Source organism: Triticum urartu, chromosome 3A, assembly GCF_056163025.1.
Source record: "Triticum urartu cultivar PI428250 chromosome 3A, HENAU_Tu73, whole genome shotgun sequence".
NCBI lineage: Eukaryota > Viridiplantae > Streptophyta > Magnoliopsida > Poales > Poaceae > Triticum > Triticum urartu.
Window position 1 is genome coordinate 688019790 of NC_141875.1, and position 9687 is coordinate 688029476.

Sequence of the window (9687 nt, forward strand, 5' to 3'; positions counted from 1 at the left end):
TTAATAATGATAGTCCAACATGTTTGTGGTACCGTTGTTTAGGTCATATTGGTGTAAAGCGCAGGAAGAAACTCCATACTGATGGCCTTTTAGAATCACTTGATTATGAATCACTTGATGCTTGCGAACCATGCCTCATGGGCAAGATGACTAAGACTCCGTTCTCCGGAACAATGGAGCGAGCCATTGACTTATTGGAAATAATACATACTGATGTATGCAGTTCGATGAGTGTTGAGGCTCGCGGCGGGTATCGTTATTTTCTGACCATCACAGATGATTTGAGCAGATATGAGTATATCTACTTAATGAAACACAGGTCTGAAACGTTTGAAAAGTTCAAAGAATTTCAGAGTGAAGTGGAGAATCATCATAACAAGAAAATAAAGTTTCTACGATCTGATCGCAGAGGCGAATATTTGAGCTATGAGTTTGGCCTTCATTTAAAACAATGTGGAATAGTTTCACAACTCATGCCACTTGGAACACCAAAGTGTAATGGTGTGTCCGAACATCGTGACCGTACTTTATTAGATATGGTGCGATCTATGATGTCTGTTACCGATTTACCACTATCGTTTTGGGGTTATGCATTAGAGACAGCTGCATTCACATTAAATAGGGCACCATCTAATCCGTTGAGACGACACCGTATGAACTGTGGTTTGGCAAGAAACCTAAGATGTCATTTCTTAAGGCTTTAACCTGATAAGCTCGAACCCAAATCGAAGAAATGCATCTTCATAGGATACCCAAAGGAGACTGTTGGGTACCCCTTCTATCACAAATCCGAAGGCAAGATATTCTTTGCAAAGAATGGATCCTTTCTAGAGAAGGAGTTTCTCTTGAAAGAAGATGGTGGGAGGAAAGTAGAACTTGATGAGGTAATTGTACCTTCTCTCGAATTGAAAAGTAGTTCATCACAGAAATTGTTTCCAGTGATGCCTACACCAATTAGTGAGGAAGCTAATGATGATGATCATGAAACTTCAGATCAAGTTACTACTGAACCTCGTAGGTCAACCAGAGTACGTTCCACACCAGAGTGGTACGGTAATCCTGTTCTAGATGTCATGTTACTAGACCATGACGAACCTACGAACTATGAGGAAGCAATGATGAGCCCAGATTCCGCGAAATGGCTTGAGGCCATGAAATCTGAGATGGGATCCATGTATGAGAACAAAGTATGGACTTTGATTGACTTGCCCGATAATCGGTGAGCCATTGAGATTAAATGGATTTTCAAGAGGAAGACGGACGCTGATAGTAGTGTTACTATCTACAAAGCTCGAATTGTTAAATGAATGTCAAAACTGCATTCCTTAATGGATTTCTTAAAGAAGAGTTGTATATGATGCAATCAGAAGGTTTTGTCAATCCGAAATGTGCTAACAAAGTGTGTAAGATCCAGTGATCCATTTATGGATTGGTGCAAGAACCTTGGAGTTGGAATAGACGCTTTGATAGTGTGATCAAACTATATGGTTTTATACAGACTTTTGGACAAGCCTGTATTTACAAGAAAGTGATTGGGAGCTCTGTAGCATTTCTAATATTATATGTGGATGAAATATTGTTGATTAGGAATAATACAGAATTTCTGGATAGCAAAAAAGGATACTTGAAAAAGAATTTTTTAATGAAAGACCTTGGTGAAGCTTCTTACATATTGGGCTTCAAGATCTATAAAGATAGATCAAGACGCTTGATAAGACTTTCGATGAGTACATATCTTGATAAGATTTTGAAGGAGTTCAAAATGGATCAGTCAAAAAAGGATTTCTTGCCTGAGTTGTAAGGTGTGAAGTTGAGTAAAGACTCAAAACTCGACCACGGCAGAAAATAGAAACAGAATGAAAAGTCATTCCCTATGCCTCAGTGATAGGTTCTATAAAGTATGATATGCTGTGTACTAGACTTATTGTGTACCTCACCATGAGTTTGGCAAGAGGGTACAATAGTGATCCAGGAGTTGATCACTGGACAGCGGTCAAAATTATACTTAGTGGAATAAGGGCATGTTTCTCGGTTATGGAGGTGACAAAAAGTTCATCGTAAAGGGTTACGTCGATGCGAGATTTGACACTGATCCAGATGACTCTAAATCTCAATCTGGATACATATTGAAAGTGGGGGCGATTAGGTAGAGTAGCTCCGTGCAGAGCATTGTAGACAAAGAAAATTTGCAAAATACATACGGCTCTGAATGTGGCAGACTCATTGACTAAACTTCTCTCACAAGCAAAACATGATCACTCTTTGGCAGTTAATCACATAGTGATGTGAACTAGATTATTGACTCTAGTAAACCCTTTGGGTATTAGTCACATGGAGATGTGAACTAATCACATAAAGATGTGAACTATTGGTGTTAAATCACATGATGATGTGAACTAGATTATTGACTCTAGTGCAAGTGGGAGACTGAAGAAAATATGTCCTTGAGGCAATAATAAAGTTGTTATTTATATTTCCTTATATCATGATAAATATTTATTATTCATGCTAGAATTGTATTAACCGGAAACTTAGTACATGTGTGAATACATAGACAAACAGAGTGTCCCTAGTATGCCTCTACTTGACTAGCTCGTTAATCAAATATGGTTAAGTTTCCTAACCATAGACATGTGTTGTCATTTGATGAACGGGATCACATCATTAGAGAATGATGTGATGGACAAGACCCATCCATGAGCTTAGCATAATGATCGTTTAGTTTTATTGCTATTGCTTTCTTTATGACTTATACATGTTCCTCTGACTATGAGATTATGCAACTCCCGAATACCGGAGGAACACATTGTGTGCTATCAAATGTCACAACGTAACTGGGTGATTATAAAGATGCTCTACAGGTGTCTCCGAAGGTGTTTGTTGGGTTGGCATAGATCGAGATTATGATTTGTCACTCCGTGTATCGGAGAGGTATCTCTGGGCCCTCTCAGTAATGATCATCACTATAAGCCTTGCAAGCAATGTGAATAATTAGTTAGTTACGGGATGATGCATTACAGAACGAGTAAAGAGACTTGCCGGTAACGAGATTGAACTAGATATGATGATACCGACGATCGAATCTCGGGCAAGTAACATACCGATGACAAAGGGAATGACGTATATTGTTATGCGGTTTGACCGATAAAGATCTTTGTAGAATATGTAGGAGCCAATATGCGCATCCAGGTTCCGCTATTGGTTATTGACCGGAGATGTGTCTCGGTCATGTCTATATAGTTCTCGAACCCGTAGGGTCCACACGCTTAACGTTCGATGACGATTTGTATTATGAGTTATGTGTTTTGATGTACCGTAGTTTGTTCGGAGTCCCGGATAAGATCACGGACATGAAGAGGAGTCTCGAGTTGGTCGAGACATAAATAATGATATATTGAACGATGTTATTCGGACATCGGATGAGTTCCGAGGGGTACCGGATGACTATCCGAGTGCCGGAGGGTTATCGGAACCCCGGGGGAACTAATGTACTTTCATGGGCCTTAAGGGAGAGAGAGGAAGGGCCACAAGGGCAGGACGCCCCCCCCCCATGGGCTAGTCTGAACTGGACTAGGGAGGGGGCGGCGCCCCCCCCCCCCCCTCTTTCCTTCTCCCTCTCCTTCCTTCCCTCTCTCTCCCTTTTGGTGGAATTCTACTAGGACTAGGAGTCCTAGTAGGACTCCCCTCTTGGGCGCGCCCTAGGGGCCGACCGGCCCTCCCCTCCTCCCTCCTTTATATACGTGGGGAGGGGGCACCCTAGAACACACAAGTTGATCTTTTAGCCTTGTGCGGTGCCCCCTTCGTAGTTACACACCTCGGTCATATCGTCGTAGTGCTTAGTCGAACCCCTGCGCCGTTAACTTCATCATCACCATCACCACGCCGTTGTGCTGACGGAACTCTCCTTCGGCCTCAATTGGATCAAGAGTTGAGGGACGTCACCGAGCTGAACGTGTGGTGATTGAGGAGGTGCCTTACGTACGGTACTTTGATCAGTTGGATCGCGAAGACGTTCGACTACATCAACCGCGTTACTAAACACTTCCGCTTTCGGTCTACAAGGGTACATAGACACACTCTCCCCACTCGTTGCTATCCTTCTCCTAGATAGATCTTGCGTTATCGTAGGCAAAATTTTTGAAATACTACGTTGCTCAATGGAGCGGCGTCACAAGGGGGGTGAAGGGGGGAGGGGGAGCGCCTGCCGGCGATGTGATGCTTTTCTTTGGCTGGAGGCGGCGTCTGTCAGCCTCACGCCGACAGTAGTTTTGGGATTTCGCGGCGGCTCCGAGGTCATCGGGGATACGACGCCGCAGCTGGTGGTGGTGGACGCGCGACGCGGGCCTGCTGCCCATGGCGATCCTCGCGCACCGTCCCGTGCTCGACGCCCAGCACGACCGTGTGTTCGCGCGCCACCTGCTTCCCGTCTTCGGGCGTTGCCTGCGGTGGAACACGATGGCGGCCTTCGTCTCCTTCGGAGCGGCAGCAGCATGACGAACAGCACACGCGGTGTGGCGCTCTGACGCAGAGCTTGGCACGCGTGGACGCGCTGCCGCGGTCGGCATGCTTTCTCCGTTGTGAGCGACTTGCATTTTTCTATCTGGTACGAGCTGGTTGTTTCCCATCGTTGATTTTAATTCAGTTCACCTTTGCTATGTGATAATACTGTAGCGAGGAGATTCTGAACCCGTTGGTGGTACTGAGGCTCTCCGGGATCGTCATGGGTGAGCCGGACACCCACGGCGACCACGGCCAACGAGCCTGGATGCACTGGTCATGGCGTTCCTAGCCCCGGCAAGCAAATCAGTTGGTGTGTCGCATTTTTGTTAGTAGTACCACTTTGTTTTCATGCTCTGGTTTGCTACTAGATAACTCTATGTGTTTTTATTGCTTGATCTGTTCTGATTTGGAGGTACTGATGGCAACTTAACATTTGTTGTACATGGCAATTTTGCTATGATTTTTTGGAGGACAACAAACTGATATGTTTTTTATTGCCCGCGTCTCAACATTTTGTGATGGCAAAATTGTCATGATTTTAGGGAAAAACTAGTTTTTATAGGTTATCAATTTTGCCATGTCTCAAAATTAACAACATGCCAACTTGCCAAGGCAATGTTATATATGTGCAAAAACATAGCAAACTTGCCATGTCAACTATTACAAAACATGGAAAATTTGCCATGGCAATTTAAAATGTTCCAAAACATGGCAAACTTGCCATGGCAAAGTTATAGATGTGCAAAAATATGACAACTTCTTTTAATTAAGTATGTTCGAAAAGATGTCAAACTTCTTCGATTAACATGTTCAAAAACATGCAAACTTGCCATGGCAACTAAAGATGTTCAAAAACGTGGCAAATTTATAGACATTTAAAAACATGGCAAATTGCCATGGAAATTTAAGATGTCAAAAACATTTGTTCAAAACCTGCCATGTCAAAAAATTTGATCCTTTGAAATAAATCTATCTGATATCATTATAACTTAGATGTTTTCTCCATTTAAAATAAATCTATCTGTGCAGAGAGAACATTTTTCACCACATTTTTTATATTGTTTTTCTCATGGAAAATTCACTAGATGTCCTACGGCAAATTCAGTTTAATTCCCATGGCAAGTTTCTTTTTTCAAGACGATGTCAACTTTATTTTTTCCATGGCAAGCTTTAAATTAATTTTGCCATGGCGTATTCACTAGATGTCCATGGCAAATTAATTTAATGCCCAATGTTAAGTTTCTTTTTTCAGGACGATGTCAACATTTTTTTACCGTGGCAATTTTTAAAGATCCCACGGCAAATTCACTAGAGATCCCACGGCAAATTCAGTTTAATACCCATGGCAAGTTTCTTTTTCAAGACAATGTCAACTTTTTTTTACCATGGCTGTTTTTAAAGTGATTTTTCTATGGCAAATTCACTAGATGTCCTACAGCAAATTTAGTTTAATGCCCATGGCAAGATTTTTTTTTCAAGACGACATTAGAAAGATTAAAATTTTAACTACGGGATCTAATTGCTGCATTGTTGTTTATGTATGATTTTTGGTATTATATTAGATGGCCAATTATTTCTGTACACTACATGGAAAAATACTTACTGCATATGGTCTTGGAATAGAGTGGCAAATTGTTGTATTAACCACGATGCGTGGTCTGGAGTGGTGTCCGTGTCCGGTTTGGACACGAAAATAATCACCGGTCCGCATAGGATACATTACATATAGCTATGGACTAGCTCTCTCTAGGTTATATATATCAGTGTATAATAAGGCCCTTGTAATTACCCCGATCAAAAGAAAACAAACTTGTCGGAGGAAGGCCAGCATATTCTGACAAAGAGAAGGCCCTACCCCGATCGGCCGCCATCACAGCTAATCTCGCTTTGTTCCCGGGACGGATATATAGAACTCTCAGCTGGCGACCACCATGAACAAGGCTGCAGGAGTAGGAGTGACCCTTCACCTTCGTGGCCTCCCGGATGAGATCGTAATCTGGGAGGTCCTCGTCCGCCTATCTCCCAAACCCTCCTCCACTGCTGCCGTGCCGTCTGCCGTGCGTGGCGCGACGCCACCTCAACTCACGACTTTCTCCTTGCCCATCACGCCCGCCAGCCTATCCTACCCTTGCTCCAAAATGACGACTTCCTAGACATCTTCGACCATCGGCCAAGCCGGGATGCCACCGACCAGTTCCAGTCCATTGACATACGCGGCCAAGACATCTTGAATTTGGGTGGCCACTTTGCCCTCTTACATCTAGTTGCCTCTTGCGATGGCATGCTCATCGTCTGCATCGACGACACCGACTTCTCCATTTGCAATCCGACTACTGGTCAGTATGCTTGCCTACCATTGCATCTGGGTCATAAATGGACGCTCCTAGGAATGTACTCTCACCCTCCTACTGCCGAGTACAGAATACTTCTCTACGTGTACAGCTCTGACGAAAACCATGAACAGCCACCTGGCAGTTACGTCTTGGCCTTGGGCTCCGGCCAGACGCTGAGGCACATCGGATGGTTAGATGCGTTTCATCTGGAATCTGAACTTTATATGCTATTCCGTGGTAACCTCCATTGGTACCCATCGGATGCTGAGAACCCAAACAAAATGAAAACCGTGTTCGACACCATATCTGAGTCATTTCGAAAGATGCGTGCTCCCGCTGTTACTGACTGCGCTAACCTATTTGGGAAGGATGACATGCTCGGCATGGCCATCTTTGATTATGTGAAAACCATTGATATTTGGTTGTTGCAAGACTTTGAGAGGGAGGTTTGGACCTTCAATTGCCGGATTGAATTGCCGGTTCAACAGACAATGAAGCAGTGCGACAGGTGCGACAGTCGGTTGTCGTGGAAATGGGTGGTCGTGCCTGGGATGATGAGTTGCTCGTGTTGATTAAACTTGATGAGTGGCTATTTCAGGTTGGCAAGGATGGCGAGTTGGTCGTCACTTTCCATCGGAAAGAAGTCGATCCTACTCGCTTTCAGCTCAAACAAACTCTTATTCCGCATACCTTCTTTCCAACACCGTAGAGTTATGTTGTGGATGACCCACCTATCATCTGAAGGCTCGTGCTTGGTGGCATGGTTGTAACTGTTTATTTTATTTGTGCCAACTATTGTAACCTGCTGTCGTTTCTTGTGGGGTTTTTATTCCCCACTAATATGGTATAATGAGGGATTTAGTTTGCCAAATAATAATAATAATAATAATTTGGAACGTTGTTTAGTGGGCCGGTGCTTCTTAGCATCCTGGATGTTTTGTATCCTCACATAAACATGAATGCACGCACTGCCGTATCCGTCCATCTCCTGAATATAGTGTAATTTTGAAGAAAAAGATGTTAAGGAAATAACAATATTAAAAAAAGAACTAACCTGCACGTTAGAATTTGGATGTTTTGAATGATGATGCCCTTCACGTGATGGTGGGACATATTTGTTTTAGGAAATCAAACTTCCATGTTTATCTCTACATATTATTATTTCCGAGAAGTCTAAATATTTCCGAGAAGTCTCGCTGCAAGTAGTACACGACCATGCATTCAAACTGGTTCACGACAGACCAATAAAATCTCATTGATCCTCTGATCTCTTCTCTCTCTCCTTCCCCGTTCCGCTTTGTCCACCGGTTTCATTTTGACGCCTGCTAGGCGTCTCTCAGCTGAAAACTAGGAATGGTCAACCGCCTACTCGGCCATACCCCACAGGAGACGGTGACCGCTCCGATCGTTCCGCTCTGATTTTTATTTGCGTTCGGTGTTGACCACGCATGGCACTTGTTTCACACGTTACGTGGATGTTGGTCCTATAAGATTGTCTATTGTTGCAAGTCAATGGAGCTAGCTAGCTGCTACTCGTTCCAGAAAAGAAAGGCCAGCCCCAGCTACTTCTCCTACTTATGTTACTTAACAGCAGTCTCTCCAGCATCTCACACCACACTGCTCAGAGTAGCTGGCACAGCTACAACACGCCTCACAGCATCGTCGAGCTATTGCCATCGCAGCATCGAGTCAACAGCTCTTCATTTTTCGTTTGTCAGTCTGCAACTCAAGTCGACATCCCGCTCTCGGTCCATCCACACAACACAGAACGAAAAACCAGCGGAACAAACGGGCCGGTTGAGACCCACACACAAATGTTCGAATGAGCAGACTCTCCGTCGGGAGGTAATCACTTCGGGACGCAATCCCCTCTGTCCAATGCCGCTGGGCGCCGCCGCACGTGGAAGTCGCCGCTTTCCTGGCCCTCACGCTGGGACTCCAACACGAACTCCTTAGAGCCACCACCGCCACCGCCACCAACTTCTCACACCGCCGCGCGTGCAGGTAGCCGCCTTACACCTGAACGTTGCCGCCCTGTCACGCGCACGAAGGAATTAGGCCTTCGACAGATCACAACTTCATTCTAAATCCTTAAAATTACAATTCAATTCCAGTTCTGGTCAAGAATTAATACTAACGGTAGACAATCTTGTTCTCATTGATTACTAAATAACATGTACACATCGTGCTTATTGAGATTAGACTTTTCTGATCGACTACTAAGATATCCAACTATTCTATGTTATCATCCAAGAATAAGGGAGTATGATTTAGTTTGACTGAAGAGGTGATAACTCAATGGCTAAATCGAAGAGTAGATTGAAGCAGTCAAGGAGATTGAAGACGAAGAGATGATACACATGCATGTGCGTGGGTGAACAGCGACAAAAGTGACCCTTTTCTGTATGGTCAGGTCTTGCTGCAGAGTGGTAGCCCTCCGATGCATCAGCAGCAGCACGCATGGATGGCAGCAAGCCACCCGCCTCAGCGGGCATGGCGCCCTGGTTTGGGCGTCATGATCCCAATCATATGTAATGTACCCGGTCAGCTCTGTCTGCATGACACCTTTGATCAAGGCGTCGTGCTCTCTGGCATGGCGCCCCGGACCCGGGCGTTATGAAAAATGAGTTCATTTTGTGTTGGATTTTGCGAAAAGGGTTATTTTTGTCGATTTTCACTGTGCGTGGAGGGCGGAGTACTAATAACCTGTACACACCGTGCTCATTCAGATAGTATTTTCTGGTTCGGAACTAAAAGCGTGTTGACAATCGTCTAGTAATACAGAAAAGTCAATAGGTTGGATGCCCAATGATAGGAGCCAAATATGAGGCATTGCAGATTGTAGTCATCCCAG